The sequence below is a fragment of the Populus trichocarpa genome, chromosome 12, assembly GCF_000002775.5.
Source record: "Populus trichocarpa isolate Nisqually-1 chromosome 12, P.trichocarpa_v4.1, whole genome shotgun sequence".
Lineage (NCBI taxonomy): Eukaryota > Viridiplantae > Streptophyta > Magnoliopsida > Malpighiales > Salicaceae > Populus > Populus trichocarpa.
In genome coordinates, this window is record NC_037296.2 from 9,747,185 (window position 1) to 9,767,564 (window position 20,380).

Sequence of the window (20,380 nt, forward strand, 5' to 3'; positions counted from 1 at the left end):
AAATATAAAAAAGATAATTATAAAAATCTTTTTTCTATTTTTGTTCATTTTTCATTTTTAATTTAAAATTTGAGAAATTATAATTTGGCTTACAAATTTTAGTAACTTCATTACATTGTTACAGGAATAGCAATACCATCATTATCATCATCATCATCAATATAAATATATATATATATATATATATATATATATATATATATATATATATATATATATTTTCCCCCGGTGAATATTCACCGGCTTCAATGTTGATTTATAATCAAACATTTTATTTTTTTATTTTATATCTTAAAATCATACATGCTTACGTTAAAAAAAATATTTTTATATTAATAATATTTTTATATAAGCTATCAACAACTTCTTTTTTAACGTTTGATAGGTTAATAGGCTACCATGATATGATAGGCTACCATGATGAGCAATAATAAAAAGCATCTTGTATCTTATCATTACAAGTAGTACAAATCTAATTAAAGACATATCTAAACAAAAATTCTAATTACAAATGTATTTAACAATTATACATGGTGAATAATAATCTTAATTTATAAAATTGTTGCCGGGGGAGGGTATGTTTAGTTAACAAAAACATGAAAAATTACCACAACATATGATATATCAAGCTATAAACCAATTAATTTAGGGTTTGTAAAGTTTTGGGGTTAGATTTATGATAAATTAAAAATTATTTATTTATTGTTGAATCAAGTACATATTCATACTATTTTAACCATTATCCATTAAAAAATCTTGAATTTTGATCGGCTTTTCCCCCCTAAAAAAAATCAATTTTGTGCCTACATGATGGTATTTATTGTTAAATCAAGTACATATTCATAATATTTTAACCATTATCTACTAAAAAATACTGAATTTTAACCATTAATTTTGTGCCTACATGATGGTATTAATATCCCACATAAATCTAGATATAATAGCTGCTACTACATGTAAAATAAACCATGTCACAGTAATTAATGAAACTTAGATAACATATAGGCGAAAATTCATACCAATTGTATTTTCTATTTTCTTCAACTAGATTTAATCTTAATTTCTTTAAGTTTCACACTCTCTTGACACAAGATCATCTTCTTCTTTTTCTTTTTTATCTTTTAGTTATATGCTGATAAAAAAAAAATAGCAAAGAACTTCATCTATCATAATTGAAATCGAAGGTGAATATTGTATTCATAAAATATAATGATCAATCACTATTTTTAGAATTTTATTTATTGGCTATGAATTTTTAATTTATTTTTTAATGTTAGTGATTTATTTTTATGATATAGAGCTCTTTAGTCATTAGATCCCTTCATCATATAGCTAAGATAGAAAATCAATGTAGTTCTATAGAATTATATCGACCATATTAATTGAAATATAAAAACGGAAAAGGATTGTTTTAAGTTCTAAATATCATATATATTTAGTCTCTCTTTTTCTTTTTTTCTTTTTTTGTCAACCATTCCCACCCAGTGGTGGGAATGACAATAATGACCAAATAATAAATATGGGAGATTTCTACTTTTCAAAATTCTGCCATTTCCATTTTAGACTGGAGCAGACGAGTATTCTATGGGTCACCGGGAGACCCAAGTTGACGAACGCACATGGAAGTGCTTGGGGAATTTCGAGGAGGAGATGATGTCCTCTCCAATCTTGTAATATCTCATTTCTTAAATCAGATGAATCTAGTCAACCTAATGTTATCTGTCCCACTTGACTTTACAAGAATACCTAAAAAAGTTTCATTGCCCATTAACTATTCAGCCGTATCTTATCTTGATAAGATCCAAATCCAAAAACAATGCATGAATTCAGTTCTTAATTTGCCAGATTTCCCATGTAAGACAAAATGCCAGCCCTACCTTTTCTTCAAGAGTTTCTTGCCAAATCAAGTTGAAGCCGATACAGGTAAAGCTATACATGATGGGCTTCTTTCTTCTTGGTGAAAGAGAGATAATTATAGATGGGGTCTGTGGTGGACCATGAGGCATCGCATATTCGCTTTCATCCATCCATTTTTAGTTTACTGTTAACACGGTAGGAGACATCTCTATTTCTCTCTTGTATAAACACCTCCCATGGTGGGCCGTGTCGATAAGCTAGGATGACGTTTTGTGGCGTTCCGCTATCACTTCTGTGTGTCCATCCCTCAGCCATCTTGACTTCAATGGCCACCTGCATTTACATTCCGAGTTTTGGCTCTCTTGTGCTCCGACAGTGATGAGCCGAGGGTCCTCTTCAATCTAAAGAATCTTGGGTTTCACACGGTCATTTCATTTATCATCATTAGCCTACCTAAAACATGAAGTTAGATGAGTTTGTAAGGAAGAATTACACTACTCCCATCACCAATTAGCAGGATAACCACTTGTTCTGTAACTCATCACAGCATTCTCAGCACAGGGAAGGGCTGCTAAGATTTTAGCTTTGCATGCATCGTAATCTTACTATCTTTAGCCTTCTGCTTGCATAGTGGGTATGTACGACTATATCATCTTGTACAGTGGAAAAAAACTTGGAGGACAAAGATGAAGACAAATCACGCACTGGTACCGCTGCAGAGAGTCTTTAAAACAGGACCTTTTTTTGGTGTGCTTTTGCATTATGGGCATGTCATCCTAGAATTAGTTCTTCCTCGGTGGATGAATCAAGCTGAATCTTTGTCCCAAAAGTGTTTCCTTAGTGTCAAAGCAAATTTAAAGGAGCCATCATGTTAATGTATGTGAAAAAGTTCGTTGCAAGCAGGGAACGAAAGGTCAGCACAGCACACATTTTTGGTTCACAGCCCAGATTGAAGACCATCCCTGAAATGCATACACTAGTTTTACTATAGAGGACAAACTTGAAAAGTGAATGTGAGTCCTGCACCTTATCTTTGTCGGGGGCTTTCAATTTGCATGTGTTATTTATTTATTTTTTAAAATGTTTTTAAATAATTTTTATAGATTTTTTTTAATATTAGCATATTAAAATAATAAAAAACACTAAAAAATATTAATTTAATATTTTTTCAAGTTAAAAACACTTAAAAACAAAAATAAAAGTTGTGACAAATTAACATTTCAGAAAGCATGCGGATGCTTAATGACTAATTAACTATGAGTGGTTCATACGTCTTTTTAGTTGTCTATTTTTTGTTTGGTGCTCTAATTTTTTGTAATGAATTTCATATTAAGTTCGTATAGATACATTAAACAATCTTAAATATTTTCAACTAATCAAATTGTTTTCGAGATCAATATAATTTGTTTATTCTTTCCAATAAAAAATTACAACTAAAAAGTTAATTCAAAACAAAACAAAAATAATAACCTCACAAATTAAATGGAGTGTTGATGTCTAATTTTTTGATCTCTAAGTTTATTATGTTCCAGAAGATGTCATCTAAAAAGAAATAAAAAGATAAAAGAAACAAAAAAAATAAAATAAAAAAGAATTATAAAGAAAAGCAAAGATAAGTTTACAAGAAAGTTGGAAATTGTACAAAAAGATTGTGCATACGAGGATAGCCATCTTTTTCAATAACTACATGCCATATTAGTGCAATGTTATAGTTCCATGAAAACACATAAATCTAATTTTATATAGATTGTTTACATCATATAATGAGATTACATGATGAAACCTATTATAAATTGAACTATAATTTAGTGTTAATTCAGGACTCATTCTTTGAATAAGATTGAATCTTTTGGTTGTTTATATGGACTCTTATTATTGTGATCAATTGTTTCTTATCTTTCTTGATTGACATGAACTCTTTCAGACACGATCAATTTTACTATTAACAATTGATTTTAGCCATCTTTTCCTTATCTAGTTATGAACAACTAGTGTTCTTATATAGTCAATATATGGATGTTTATTTTTTATATAAACAATGTTCTCTATATTCTTTTATTTATAGACTAAATAAAGATATATTTTCCTATCATATTATTGCTAGAATTGATAACAAAAAAAAAATTAGCCACCGATGACATGGATAATGAGCATTGTCTACCTAAAAGTATCAACTATATTTTTAGTGTATGCTCAACATGTTAGCCAATCAAATCATTTCAACAAGCGTGCTTTGACTTTGTTCATGTAAGCTTTATTTATCTTTAGTATTCATTTATATTTGATTAACAAATTTAATATCTCATTAATGAATTTAGAGTAAAGATAAAGTTCAAGGAACAAAAATACTTTGCAAAAGAAATTATAAAGTTATTATAATTATGAGATTCTTATTACATCAAAGCATTGTTCCTAAATATTCCTGGTCGATTCTTTATTAAAATTGGACATTAATTAGAGCCATTGGGATTGTTATATATTATGTTTTTTTTTCATGAAATGAAATAGTGTTCATATAAGCTAAGGTATAAAGTATACCAAGAACTAATATGTAAGTGCATGTCAAATGGTATGTAAACTGAACTAACCCACATGGAAATTCCATATGGAGAGATTATTTATATCTATAAAAAGGCTCACGTGATAGTTATGCAAGTGATTTTTAGACTTGAGATCACTAAGTTATCTTATATAGGGAATGTTATGTTTTGACATTCATTACATATTGTCCTAATCAAAAGTAATAAATGAGTAGATATTAGGCATAACATGATCTATATGAACTATTTGAGTGATCAAAGAGTAGGTGAATTAGAAAAAAAATATTTCATATATTTTTAAATAGTATTGATTGTGAAATCCTTACACAAAGTGGAATGAGATTTGAAAAGAGTTTCAAATCTTATTCATAAAATCAATGACTATGATATTGAGAACAAACATGATTTAATAAAGTAGATACACTTTATGATATAATGTCTAAATTGAAACATTCATGATGAAAAGATAATAATTACACTGAGATACTACTCACTAAAAGTTTAAGTCAAACCACATATGTATTTAAAAGATCATGACATGCTGCTAAACGATGTACTTGATTTTCAAATATATATCAATCAATTGTTGAATTAATAGTAAATTAAACCATTTAGTTTATTTAATCCTATTTATTTAGGATTATGATTTATATTTGGTCTAGTTTATTAGAAACTTAATGGGCCACACACATTAAGAACTGTTGGTCAAAAATTAAACTAGGATAATTAATCAAGTGTGATTTAATTATAAATAAGATTTATAAATTGATGACTACAATATAATTAATATAAGGGATTATGACTTTAGACCTAGAAAAATCAAATAGAGACTTGATTGTATAAATTTCTAAAACTATCATGAAATAATATATGTGATACTATTCAAGAACAAATTAATATTTTGCTAGGTTATTAGGTTTTTCATATAAATAGAATGATATATCTTATATTTCTTGTATGAGTTATACAGATGTTATAGAACATATGGTATATAGACCACTTGAAACACAAAAAAAGCTAGCACTCAAAGGTATAAAGATCCTTATCTTGTAAAAGTATTTCTCACTAGTGGTTTGTGTGAATTATTTTTAGAGTCCAAACACGAACGACTTGTGGTTTACAATAACCCAGTCTTAAATTTTTTTATCAAACCTCAGAAAAAAAATTTGATCTTCAGGTAATCTTTGCTTAAACCCTAAATCACCATAAATTATCTAACGGGTCCTTAAGACTTCTAAAAACATTTAAAATTAGTGTTTTTGCTGCGTTTATATGTTCCTCAATAACTCGGTTATATCCAATATATATCCACCTAGGTTTCAAATAGTGTTTGTTTTATTTGACACTCTTAGTCATATAGTGTTCATGTTTAGAAACTAAAAAGCTTGTAAATCTTTTCCATATCTTCTCATGTTAGAATGTCTAAGTCAACTAACTCTTTTGCATATAGAGTTCATAATTTGTATACTGAGATCATAAAACAAATTTAAGCAGGTAATGAACAATATAAACTTCAAGTTGATTTATATAAGTATCATAATGTATTTAATGTTGGAAATTATTTCATGATATATATTAGACTTAAACGATGTCCTTCAACAACTAAAACAAATTTATGGGCGAGTAGTACTTGACCATTCAAAGTGTTACGAATAATTAAATTAAATATTTATATCATTAACTTGTCATCAGACTTTATTACTAGATTTATTTTTAAAATAAAAAACCTTATTATACATTAAAAAAAAACAACCTATCCCTGATAATTCTTTTGAAACTCATGCCCTATTAACCCTATCATCGACATAAAAAAGGAACATATTAATGCTATTTTGGATGGACAAGTTAATTTTACCATAGTTTATGAGGTTCACTGATTTCTCGTTCATTGATAAGATGACTTGATTCAGATTATATTTGGATCACTAGAGATACATAGTAACACATTGATCCTGGTTTTTAGTAGTACTATTGGAGTTACTAAAAGCTACATTTAATAGGGTCAAGTTTCTCCAATCTTGAAAGAGTGGTGGGGACATTAGATCCGTGTCATAGATTACATATATGTATGGAAGGAGATTATGAAGATAGTCTAACCTGTCACTCTTTGGTTTAGAGATTGAGCACATCCAAGCCCATGTTATTGGATTTTATTTAATTTTTTATTGAATTTTAATTTATATTATTTTATTAGATGTTTTTATTTAGTGGGCTATAAGCTCAATTGTTAATTGTGACTAGGGTTTTCCTATCTATATGTGATTTTTAACATTATAGATAATTTAGATAAATTAAATAAAGTTACAGACTTTTGTTCTTTTTCTTTAATCTTCGTTTCTCCTTTATTAAGCTTTTAGCTTCTTCTTCCTAGCTTCTTCTTTCTTTTGTTTTACTTCTCTTCAAATATCTCTTGTTTCACATCATAAGTCTTTAAACCTATCTTAGGTGTAATTCTATAAATTGCCTTAAAAGATGGATTCATCGATTAGCCTTAGCAAAATGGTGGTACAACTTAAGTTTTTATTATGCCTTTACTAATGAGTTTTTCTTAAGTTTATATGATTATCCACCTCCTTCTAGGGAGATTATGATTCAAAAGCCTTTGATAATGGTTGTTATTGGTGAATTTATGCTTGAAATGAGTGCAATAGATCATATATATGAGGAACAACTCCAAAGTTTTCACTAGATAAAGCAAATTGTAGGGAGGAAAATGATTGAAAGGAAGTTTATGGTTAGAGACTATGTATAGATTACATATAAGAAGAGGATTGAAGGTAAGTTGTAGTAGGAGAGAATATGTATTTGAAGTTGCAACCTAGGCAGGTTATTATTGTCAATAAAGGTTTTAGTTTGAATGCCTCTCATTGTAAAAATTGTCTTCTTTATATATTGAAATTGTTGCACATTATATGGTTGAAAATCAGCCATTACATAGTACTATAAAAGGTAGAAGTAAAGGTATTATACACACACACATACACACACACACACACACTAAATAAGGTAGCATATATCAAGTCATCAATTCTACTCACATATCCCTCTTAAATTGATGTTGGGTGATCTAAAAGCATCAATTTATCAATCATAAGTCATAAGTTGATGGTGAGGACGAGAGAAAGCTTTCGTGAAAACATCGATGGTTTGGTGTTCAATGGAAATATATGGAAGAGTAATCTCCTGACAAGCCACAATATCACGAATGGAATGACAATCTATTTTAATATGTTTGGTACATGCATGAAAAATAAGATTGGAAATAATCTAAATAGATTTGGTATCATTGAAGGGGAGTATGAGTAAGCAGTGAAACACTAAATTCACCTAACAACCCACAAAGCCATATAATTTTAGAATAAACAGACAACATAACTTGATATTCACTTTATATATGACTTTGAGACACGAGCATGCTTTTTACTCTTCCAAAAAATAAAAGCATCACCAAGAAACATTTAACAACCAATAACAAAATGACAAGTATCCATACAACAAGCTCAATATGAAACATTAAAGCCCATAATCGATAAAGATTTCTCATAAAGGAAGAGTAAGTCATTACCAAATGTCCTTTTGAGATATCAAAAAAGACAATGAACAACGGTTAAATATGTCTGGCATAGAGCCTGCATAAACTGAATGACATGTTGAGCAATAAATGCGATATTAAGTTGAGTAATGGTCAAATAATTCAAATTACCCACCAATTATTGATATATTGAAGGATCAGATAAGAGATCTCCATCCTCATTATACAGTTTCAAATTTCTCTTTATAGGAGTAAAAATCGAAATACCATCTTGAAGACCAGCTAAAGAAAAGAAGTTATTAAGCATATTTATATTAATTTAAGAGCGTGTCACTTAAACAATGGCCAACCTCAAGTCCAAGAAAATACTACGAAGGACTAAGATCTTTCATATGAAATACAGATTTGAGTTGTTGTTGGAGCTGGTCAATTATAATTAGAGATTAGATCTAATAATTACAACACCATTGACATGCATAAGAAGCATAATTATCCCTAAGTAAATCTTGCAAAAAGAAATAAAGAGGAGTTATACTTACTTTAAGTAAATGTGAAATATATTAGAGTGGTACAAAACTTCTTATACCATGCTCGTAGTGCTTGCTTTAAATAATAAAGAGACTGCTTCAAGCAACAAACCTCAACAAAAAAGGAAGGAGGCAAGCCATAAAAAGGATATAAATATTTCTTCAGTTAGGTCACCATATAAAAATGCATTATTCATATCTATCTAATAAAGCAACCATTCTTTCAAAATAGCAATGGCAATAACAATATGGACAATAGTTATTTTGGCTACATTAGTAAATGTTTCCTCATAATCAAGTTTATACTCATGTTGATTCCCAAGTGCTACTAGATGAGATTTATGTTGTTTAATAGAGCCATCAACACATAGCTTAATGGTGTATACCCATTTACACCCAATAAGCTTAACTCCAGCAAGACAAGGGATGATGCCCCAAATATGATTGTTTTGAAAAGTGTGAAGTTAATTTTGTATAGTTTGATGCCAACACTCTTGAGTAAAAGCTTGATAATAAGACTTGGGTACAAAAGTATTATCAAGAGTAGTCTGAATAGTAGAAAAAGAAAAACCATACCAATCCAAGGTCCGAGAAACCCTAGTAGACTGGTAGGTTGTACGCACAACAAGATCAAGTGGTGGTTCAGATGAAGGAAAGGGCAGTGGGTGAGGTCCCTAATACACAATACTTTGCTTAAAATGAGGAGTACTAGACACATCATTGAAAAAAGAAAAAAAATAGGACAAGATGGAAAGACACAAAATTAGGACTAGATGGAAAGAAATATTCATTTTAAAAAAATCACATTGAAAGAAATGCAAAGCTTGTCAGCATCCATATCATAACACACAAACCCTTTATGAGAGTTAATATAGCCAAGAAAGCATACTAAACAAATTAAGTAGCAAGCTTGTGACATCTAAAAAATGATGATTTTTATATTCATCGACCTTATTTTATTGAGGGGTGTAAGGATATGAATGCTGAGAGATAATACCTTTCTATTTTAATAGAGATTGAAAATCACGAGACATGTATTGTCCCATAGAATCCGAGCATAAGACCTCAATACATGTTGAAAATTAAGTTTCTATATAGCTAACAAAATTTTGAAAGGTTAAGAATATATCATCTTTAGAACAAAGGAAATATACCTATATGAAATGACTGTAATTATCAATAAATATCATAAAATACATGTATTGAGCATGAGAAAGAACATGACTCATAACCCAAACATTATAATGAAAAATTTCAAAACATGTAAAAGCACGACTAACCTATAAAGGAAAAGGTAAAGATTTGCTTTTGCCAAGTTTACAAGAAGCATAATCAAATAACAATGAAGAAAACTTATTTGTATTATTCAAATAGTCATGTTTTATAAGATGTGTCAGAATTACAGAGTTAGGATGACCCAATTTATGATGCAAAAATTGACTATTATTATTAGTAATAGCAAAACAACCAATAAAAATTGAACAAGGAAAAGAAAAGGAATGAAGAGGGGGGGAAATCTCATTTTAAGCTCTCTTACTATCTCTTATACCGACATTTGATCCTACACAAAATAACCAGAACAAAAGGAGCAACTTTTTTTCTACTAATTCTCTAACTGGAATAAGATTGACAGATAAATCAGGAGACACAAACACATTAGTAAAGGATGACCCCAAATTGCCAACCACTGTAATAGGAAGAGTACAACCATCGGTGATTTGAATATGTTGCTTACCATCATACTTACAAACATCATGTAAAGTAGTCGGACTATCAATCATATGATTGGAAGTCGCAGAGTCAATTAACCAAAGAGAAGTAATATTAGAAGAAAAGCTCGAAATAGTGGTATGTGTGAAAGGTGTAAGCATAAAAGTGGATTGAACAATAATATAAAGAGCATAAACAAATTAGTTCTGAGGAAGGACATGACAATCCTTAATAATATAACCTTTATTCTTGCAATAACTATAGAACTTCTTGGTGTCATATTTTGCAATGTGCCTAATTTCCTTGCAGCTATAACACCATGTTGGAGATCTAGATCGTCCTCTGCCTTTAGTAGCGTAGGCCATATTAATCATCTTTAAACCACCAGCACCTTGAGCAAGGTTAAATTATGAGGTAAGACATTGTTCTTCACGCAAAAGTTCACCCAGGAAACCTCCAAAGATGGAACAAGTTGGTGACTGATTAACTCATCTCGTGCACTTTCAAACTCAGGTCGGAGCTTTATCAAGAATTGATCTCGCTGGCTCTCAAAGTGAACCACTTGTAGTGCTGCTAAAGCTTCTTTGGGAACCTGAGAATGCACCAACCCAGAATAATCATTACATTAATTAATAAAGCCATAATAAAATTGTTCAATAGAGATATTCCTCTAGCGATTGTTTTTTATGTCTAATTCCAATTGAAACTTTTGGGTAGAATTATCTTAATAATAAATTTGCTGAAGGGAATCCCACATAGTTGAAGCAGTAGTGAATCCATGGAGATTGTTAATCATATAGGGTTCAATAGAGTTGATGAATTAGGAAACAATTTTGGCATCTTTGTCTTCTAATGAACTAAGTTCCTTAGGATCAGTACGAGTCATAGAAAACTCATCCAAATGACCCTATAACTCATTCCCTTTCACAAACATCCAGAATTGGAATTCTCAACTAGCACAATTCTTGCCAGTAAGGCATACAATAGAATTTTCTCTTGATATAATAACCACTAAAAAAATTAACTGGACAACAAAAAATCACCACACAACCAAGAAGCTAAGATATAGTTGAGAACTCTACAACTAGAAATTGAACCTCCAAACCAAAGGACCACTTCTTTCAATACTTAGAAGAATATCGAAGATCTTTTTTAATTGTTACCTACAAAAAAGTACCACAAACAAAAACAAGAAACCAAAAAATTCAACCAAGACAAGAGAATACTATGAAAAGAATTCAAGGCTTTGATACTATATCAATAAAAGTTTTAGTTTGAATGCCTCTCCTTATGAGAGTTGCCTTCTTTATATATTGAAAATGTGGCACATCACAAGGTTCAAAATAAGCCATTACATAGTACTATACAAGGTAAGAGTAAAGCTATCAATTATATTCCTATATATAGCTAGATTAAATAAGTATAACATATCAAGTCGTCGATTCTGCTCACAACTATGGCTTTGATGAAGAATTAAAGTTGAATCCTGATTATTATGGACCTCATTTGATGTTGCAAAGAATTGGGAAGCTTGTTTATAAGCTGGAGTTGCTCAATGTCTGTCAGGCAAAGCTGGCTTAAGCTAAGGGTCATTTGGGCAATGGTCCAAGGCCCCTGCTTAATAAAATACCTCAATAATAAGTAAGGTATATTTTCAATTATACTTTATAAATTGAAGATTGTTCATTCTTAACAAAAAGCCTTATGTACGAAATAAAGATTACTTAAGGCCCTATTTGCCAAACATACATAAAAAAATAATACGATATTTTATAAATATTTTAAAAAGCCTCATTTATAGTTTTGTCCAAGGTCCTATTAACCATAAAGCGGTTTTGTTGTCAGGTATATCTAATGTTTCTTGTTTCTTAAGATGATACTGTTACTATCACCCTGCCAGTGTTGGATGATGATGGTGAATTCAAGATACATCCAGAAGCAATTTTCGATCGTGAGAAAATGAAGAAAGGTAATGTTGTTATGGTCATCGGCTAGGGCAGTAGACTAGTTTGTCCAAGGATGATGCCACTTAGGAATAATTGCAAGAACAAGAGGAGCAATTTCCAGATTTCAACATATATCCTTGGAAGGGGTATGTCAAAAGGATCATTAATAGAATCTTTAGTTTTAGTTTTATAAAGTCTTTGGTTAAAATGTCTTGTTTCGATTAATGATTTGCACGTGAATGAATTGTAAATAAACAGTTATAGCTGTTGACTAGTAGTTTTAGGCAACTCTATTTTATTTGTAGAAACTTAAAAAAATGTTAGATAGGATGTAAACGAAGAGGTAAATTCATTGAAGAAATAATAAAAGTCATCTTAGTGTTACAACTAACAACTCTCTCTCTCTCTCTCTATTTCTCTTTTTCTTCCCTTCTTCCTTCTTCATTGTCACGAATTATGCAATTAACATCTCTTTTAGAAAAGTAAAAATATATGTCACGATTCTTGGGAGTTTCTATGAATACAAATTAAGTATTACTCTAAAAGGTGTGAGTTTTTCACTGTGCAAGGCTCCACTGTTCATCCTCTCATCCTCTCATATATTATTATAGATGAGCTATGCAAAATTTTATATTTGTTCAACTTGGTCCTCAAACTTTTTTTTAGCGATTAAGTCCTATTTGAAAACTAATTGACTTTGATTTCTTATGAAAATGTGCGATTGAAAGGAGAGGGATCGAAATGAAAAAAGCGTTAAACATGGTTGGCACGCCATAAGTTTTGCAGAAGATGCATTTTGGTCTTTGAACAAATCACGCAAATTATATAATTTTAGTACCTCAATATTTTTTCAATTCAATTTTGGTACAAAAGTTTATTTTTGTTATTTTTTAGTTCCTAGCATAGTTATTAAACCCGGACGGGCCCGGCAGGTCGACCCGATGGCTAGACCAATCTGGGTAAGGCAAAAGATCGGGATGAGAAAAAACCCAGCAAAACCCGGTTGACCCGCCGGGTTGTCCCGTAACCAGGGCGACCCGGCAAAACCCGGTTGAAAACCTTTTTTTTCAAATGTATTTTTTCTCCTAGCCAGAGACCCCTTTCTTATATATTTTTTAGTTGGTTATTAACCCTTTTCAAAGTTCACTATATAAATACTAGAAGAATATTTTATTTTTTCAATGTGGGATTTGAAACCTTTTGGTATATATACTCTATGTTGACAAGAAAAAAATTATTTTTTCAATGTGGGATTTGAAGCCCTTTAGTATATATACTCTATGTTCACAAGAAAAAAAGTTATGTTTCTTCAATGTTGGATAAAAATACCTTTTTGGTTTAAATACTTTAACTTAAAAGGATAAGTATTTTTTTCAATGTAAATAAAAAACCTTTTGAAATAATCTTTTAAACTTCATTATTCATAACACGTATAGTCTATATTCACATGGATTGTTTCTTAATTTTTTCATATGAAATATTAAATTTTCAAATATGTTTTTTTAAATTTTTACAGGTTGACCTGGGTCAACTCGTGTAACCCGGGACCCGGCTCCTTGGCCGGGTCAACCCCCGGGTCGGGTCTGATAATTATGATTCCTAGTTGAGAGGGGAGAGAGAGAGAGAGAGAGAGAGAGGTCATTGGATTCTGGTGGTAGAGAGAGAAAAGTGTCATTGGCACCGATTTAGGCCACCAAAACGGACGATATTTGTGTCAAATGGTTTTATTTGATTAGAAGAGTTTATATTAGGTTTTTTTCACCTTTAAAGTCCGTGAAAAAATATATATGAGTTCGGGTTGATTTTTGGATTCGGGTTGATTTTGGTTTTTGGGGCGGTTTTTAGGGTTTTTGAGGCCATGAATAGGTTTATCACGGTTCGTATGGTGTTTTGTGTCAAAATGGGTTGAAAAATAGGTTTTTAGGTATAAGAAACTTAAGCCCTAATTTCCTGGCCGGAATCTGGACAAATTAGACGACATGTCGTCTAATGTTTTTCAAAAAACTTTGGGGCGGACGACATGTTGTCCACCCTAGTTGCAAACAAAAAAAAAAATTAAGGGCCTAATCGCGTCTTTTTCTCTTTTATTTTATTCGATCAATTTAATTTGTATCTCTATTTTTATTATCATTTGCTTAAATAAGAAGATTATTTTAATAAACAAATTTAGCAAACACAACCGGGTAAATGTCCCGTCTTCCGAGATTAAATATCTTGATCTACATCTATCTCTCAATTTTTCAACTTTTATTTTTAAGTATCGTTAATAACTTTTTATTCATTTATTCGCACACATAGTTCTCGATTTATTTGATTATATATATGCATAAATGTTTTTATTTGAACTTAGCTTTTTAAAACTATAAAAATGCATTGAAAAAACTTGTATATACAGTTTTTTTATATGAAATAAAAATATCTGACCTACGATATAGCACAAATTATATTAGTTTGATCTATTTTCCAGTGTATAAATCAAAAACAATATAATGTCATTTTGAAATGATTTTTATTTAATTTTTTTTAATTTTTTGTATCGTTTTAATATAATGATATCAAAAATAATTTTTAAAAATAAAAAAAATATATTATTTTAATACATTTCTAAATAAAAATATTATTTAAAAAATAATTATTACCACATTCTTAAATAAACACTTGAAGATGTCATAAGAAAATATAAAACAAACAATCAAATTATATGTTGTTATAAGCTAAAACAATCATGAAACTCTAGCAGAACCTACAGTTTTACCTTTTTTTTTCAAATAATGGATCTGTAAAATCTCTTCTTTTTTTCTTTTTTCTTTTTTCTTTTTTCTTTTTTTTTTTTTTTTTTTTTTTACGTGTGAAGAACTTATTTTCAGCTACAAAACTACAATCCTTTTCAACATCCGAGCTCTCCCCACTCTCGAACGAACAAATTAATTTACCACACCAATGCAGCTGCTGGTAGATATTGACCTCAGAAGACAGTATATGCCGATTTCCACGTGTGGACACGCGCAGCTGTTGGTTGATGCCGACCTCTGCAGACAGTACATGTCGGTTTTCACGTGTGGACACATCGAGAAACCAAAAGCAAATCAAGGGTCTTGCGATTACAGGAATGTTATTTATATTGAAATAATATTTTTATTTTTATTTTTATTTTTATTTTTCATACTAGCATATCAAGGAATATTAAAAAAGAATTTTTTCAAAAAGATAAAAACGTACAGTCCAAATCAAGGGTCTTTTAACTGAAAGAGGGGGACGAAGATTTTCCAAGCCCTGAAAACTGATGAACGGATTTATACACCATCATCAACTTAAATTGTGCTTGTCATAAGCTCAGTTCTTGTTCCGGAATTGGTCTTGTTGTGGTAACTACTCTCATCGGCATTTGATGTTCATCTTTGCGGTCCCATCTGAAATTGATTCTGTGCCTGACATGATGCTCTTGAGCTGGGAACACTGGCAGGTAATTCGACCTTTGTTCCATCCAGGGAAAGAAGATGAGGATGGCACAAAATCTTGCAGAAACGAATATACAGCCTTCCCAATCGGAAAATCTTGAGCAACTGAGCTTTTCTCCAACATTCCCTCCCTGTCTGGCTCGTATGAAAAGAAAAACATCATCATACGGCAAAGTTTCAAACAATTCAATTGACAGGTCTATACTACAAAAAATATGGTATGGACCAAAAAAGCTTCATCCAAACCAGAAAACCAAACCCAAATAACATAGCACAGACTATCTATCACCTTGTAACTTTTCAACCTTTTCACTATATATGTACAACTGTGACTTGGCAACTACAGTATCATCATCTCACTGATTGTTAATACCTATGACTACGACATGCATAATTCAACTGTTAAGGTTCACCATGAACGCATTCACTGGACCTGATCTCAGATTGATCTCTCTAGAATCCAAAATAGATTGGAAATACAGATGTCCAACTGAGTTGAGTAACATTCAGAAGAAAAACTTAACAACAGTTACTAACTTATTATAGCCCAATGAATTAACTATGCAAGTAAACAAGCATGTATTTCAGTATTTACCCACAATTTGTGCACAAAATTACACACACACACACAGATATATATAGAGAGAGGGTTCTGCAAGACCAGATATTCTACAGACTAAGGGAAAGCTGGTCAAGATGGTTCAATCAGAAGTGGCAGACAATGAATGCACTAACAAGTTCAAGACCTTGGATTGGATTTTTACAAAATGATGCAAAGGTCCACACACTGTATACGGCTAAATTCAACATAACCGATAAAGGATTATTCAAGATCTTTTTGTCCTAACAATGAGGCCCATTGGATCTGCACAAACACAATATGGTTGAGCTCAAACAACAATAGAAAATCCAAACATAGTACTTAAACTAGGAGAGATCAGTATAAAAGGTAGCCATACAAACTATGTACTAAAGCAAATGGGTTTGCTCAAAAGAGGCAATGAGACAAACTGGGTTAGTTAGTTTAAAATATCTTCAAGTAGAGGCACGAGCTGGTTACATGTCATATTGCTGAGTTGCTGACTGTAAGTGATTAGAAATCAGTTGAGCTAAAAGCAATCTTCATTGCACCAGTCAACTTCTCTCCCCTCTGTTAGTACCTCGTAAGAAAGAAAGGGAATTGTACTGAGGTCCTGAGGAGAAAAGGGCTTACACCACAACAACTGTTGCAAGTGGAGGAAGATCCTCCCTGTTATGAATGTTCCATACATTTTCTCGAGCCAAACAGATATTGCTGTGTATGCACTTCCTTCCCAAATCCTGCAAAACCATCAACATAAAAGCTAAGTGGATGTCATTGGAAGAAAAACAATTTTAAATTTCATACAGCAACTGTGAATATCCACAGGCCATAAAAGCTTGCTTCTAAGGAAAATTTCAGGGAAATGCCCTCTCTTTGTTGCTCCACCAAGAACTCTTACAGCCCTTCTTTCTGACCGAGCCACCATAGTGTTTCTAGAAGCGCATTATAAAACCTCATTCCCAAGCCACACCCTTCAGCATTAAGTTTGTCAAAAACACACACTACCATTTGCCAGTTAGAGTCATCATCAAAATCTCCCTTGATCATCTGCCCGATCACTTGATGGATATTTGATGCTCTATTTGTTGACATCTCATTAAGCAGCTCATAAGCATCATTCCACCTGAAAACAAGGGGCCCAAGAAGTGAGAGAGGATGAAAAGCCTTAATATGCATCTGCAGCATTAGCAAAAAAAATTGAACTAACCATGACAAAGTTTTAATTCAATGAAAAACAATATCTGAATCAAGTTTCTAGCTTTAAAAAGCCATTATAACATAATACACAAAAACTACAAGATAGCATCGTAAGGAAGCAGCAGTGCTACCCTAATCTTCTCACCCAATTCACACAGAAAACAAAAAAGAAATATATGTTACTACCAAGATTCTCTTCCCAGCGTATTAGGTTTGTTGAGAAAGAGGATCATTTCATCTTGCATTCAAAATATCAAACTTAACATTTTAGTCAACATTAAGTTCTTATAATTTCCTACTAAATTGTGTGAATAGATGAACATAGATGATCTTGCTCATGCTTTGCTTCAATTATGACTTGGAACAATCTTATACCTATATTTCTTAGGTAACATAAAACAGTATCTTCAACATTGTGCTGGCCTGTGTAGGCAGAAATCAACAAAAACAGATGTTACTGCTGCTGAACTACCAAGCCAATACTTAATTTTGATGCAGCAACAATGACAACTACATAAAATCACAATTAATTTCAGAACATTTTTTCAGTTCATGTTTGAACTCTGAAGTAAATGCTATTTAAAAATAAAGAATGTTAGCCAATTCTTGATTTCCCAGTGAAAATAAAACTACCACAAGATGTTTTGCAAAATTAAACTTTGGTAGCAAACCATATATAAATAAGAATGCTAAAACAGCATCCTACTCACAGTCAATTAGACAAGGTCTATCTGCTCATTTATGTCTAAGGCTACATGATCACTCCTATATTCTAGGAAGAACCCAACTAGATTTTGTTCTGGTTACTAACATCTACAAAATATTGACCATGATAGCTTGCAGTCTGATAACTACATCACTAATGCCCACGTTTTCAATTTGCGTTTACAAACGACAATAAATCTAATCATGAACACAAACGCACTCTTGCATAGATTTCAAGTGTTTAGAGAATTAAGTGAATACTGAACTGTCACTCTTAGCATAAACAGCCAGCATACACATGACATTCGGCAATATTCCCAATGCTCTAATTTCCTGATATTGCTCCTCACTCTACCTGCAATGCAGTAAACACTTCAGACAATCTCAAATGTCTGCTCATCAGGACCTAATCTTCCCCTTTCCATCTCAACATAAGCCTTAATAGCTTCTTCAAACTGACCATCTTGTCTAAATCCTTCAATCACACCATTGAAGGAATCTCTGTCCCTAGCAACCTCAGATTCACCCATTTTCAACAAAACAGCTTCAGTTTTCTTGTATAGCCCACCTCTAGCAAACATGTAAATCGTAAGTCTCAATCGTTGGCTTGCTACCCATTTCATTGATAGTATTAAACATCACAAGAGCTTCCGCGTACATAGCGGCTTGTCCATATGCTTTAATAACTCCAGTATATGCCTTCGAACTTAGCATCATGTAGCCTACCTTTCCCACAAGCAAATATCAACCCCTCATAAGTTCCCATATTCGGCTCCACATTTTCCTCCACTATATCATGAAACAATGTCACCACCTCCTTAAAATACCCACCCTCACCAAACACATCTACAAGTATATTATATGTAGCAACATCAGGCTCTGTGTTACTCACTTTCATCTCCAAAAATAGCTCCCTTGCATCACCGTACCTCCCATTCTTCCCATACAAATCCAACATTATACTATATGTCTCTGCATTGGGCACACACCATGCTTCTTGCATCTGCCGAAACACTCCTGTAGCATCCTTAATATTCCCTATTCTTGAATACGCCTCTAGTAACATTATACGATGAAATCTCAGGTAAATTCCCAGTAGAAGCCATCTCCTTAAGCAATTCAGTAGTCTTGTCTAACCTATTCAATTTCCCAAATGTCTGAACAAGATAACTATAAGCTGTTATATCCGGCATTACCCCGCCTTCATTCGTTTTACTAAATACCATCGCTGCCTCATCCCCCAATCCCCTATTAGCACAAGCACTAAGCAAAGTATTATAAGTGACAATATCTGGTTGTATTCCTTCATGCTTTATTTTTGCAAACAAACCTAACAAACCCACCCACCTCTAGCACATGAATTAATAACAGTATTATAAGTCAAAATACTCCGCGAAACCCATTCCTTCTTCATTCTTTCAAGTAATTCAAGCGAGACCTCACACTTACCATTCCGGCCATATGAATTGATCAGTGCGTGGCACTCCGTGCGCACCCATTTCCTCGAAAATATCACTGCATTTTTCCAGGAGGCCTTCGCTACCTAACAAACTGATCATGATTGTATAAATATGGTCATTTGGCTTGCACCAAATTTGACGCTGCATATGCTTGAACAGCCGTAACGACCTTTGCAAATCACCGCGTTGGGCGAATTCCTTGAACACTAAAGCGAAGTCTTTTGAAGAAAGCTTTAAGCGGAGTTAAGCGGAGTTAAGCGGCTTGGTTTGTTAATTAGGGTTTCGACATCGTAACTGTACTTGCCTTTCTCCACGACCACGGAAGGGTTGCGGAGGAACAGTTCTTTAGGTTTAGCTCTGGCATTTGCGGTGTCGCCAGAGAAGGAGACTAGTCGGCGGTGGAAAGGAAAGTTTGGGAAAGAGAAGGTGTGTTTGGATTTGGTAATTTGGATAGGATGAGCTTTGTTGGGACGTCGAGAAAACGTGCACGCATGGTTAGAAAAAAAAAAAAAAAAAAGCAGAGAAGAGAAAGGAAAAGGATGGTGTGGACTGTGGAGAGTGAGAGCTTGAGAATGGAACTTACTAGCATTAACAGAGAAGAAAATGGAGCGGATTTTGTTAGTTGGATCTAACCCGGTTTTTATTTTATTTATTTATTTTCAAAAATGGAATTCTTTCATTTTGTTGCGTGAAATATTGTGGATTTTTCTTTTATTTTTTTCACTCAATTTAATGTGTTTATTTTTATTATCATTTAATTGAATAAAAAAATAATTTTAATAAACAAACTCATTAAACACAACCGGGAGAATATCTCATCTTGTAAGATTAAATAGCATGATCTATGTCTATCTCTTGATTATTT

At 32.1% G+C, this 20,380-nt stretch overlaps 1 pseudogene; it reads right to left on the reverse strand.

The window, feature by feature from the left end:
• Positions 1-15,293: 15,293 nt before the first annotated feature.
• On the reverse strand, positions 15,294-20,162 carry LOC18103766 (pentatricopeptide repeat-containing protein At1g74850, chloroplastic-like; annotated as a pseudogene).
• Positions 20,163-20,380: the final 218 nt, after the last annotated feature.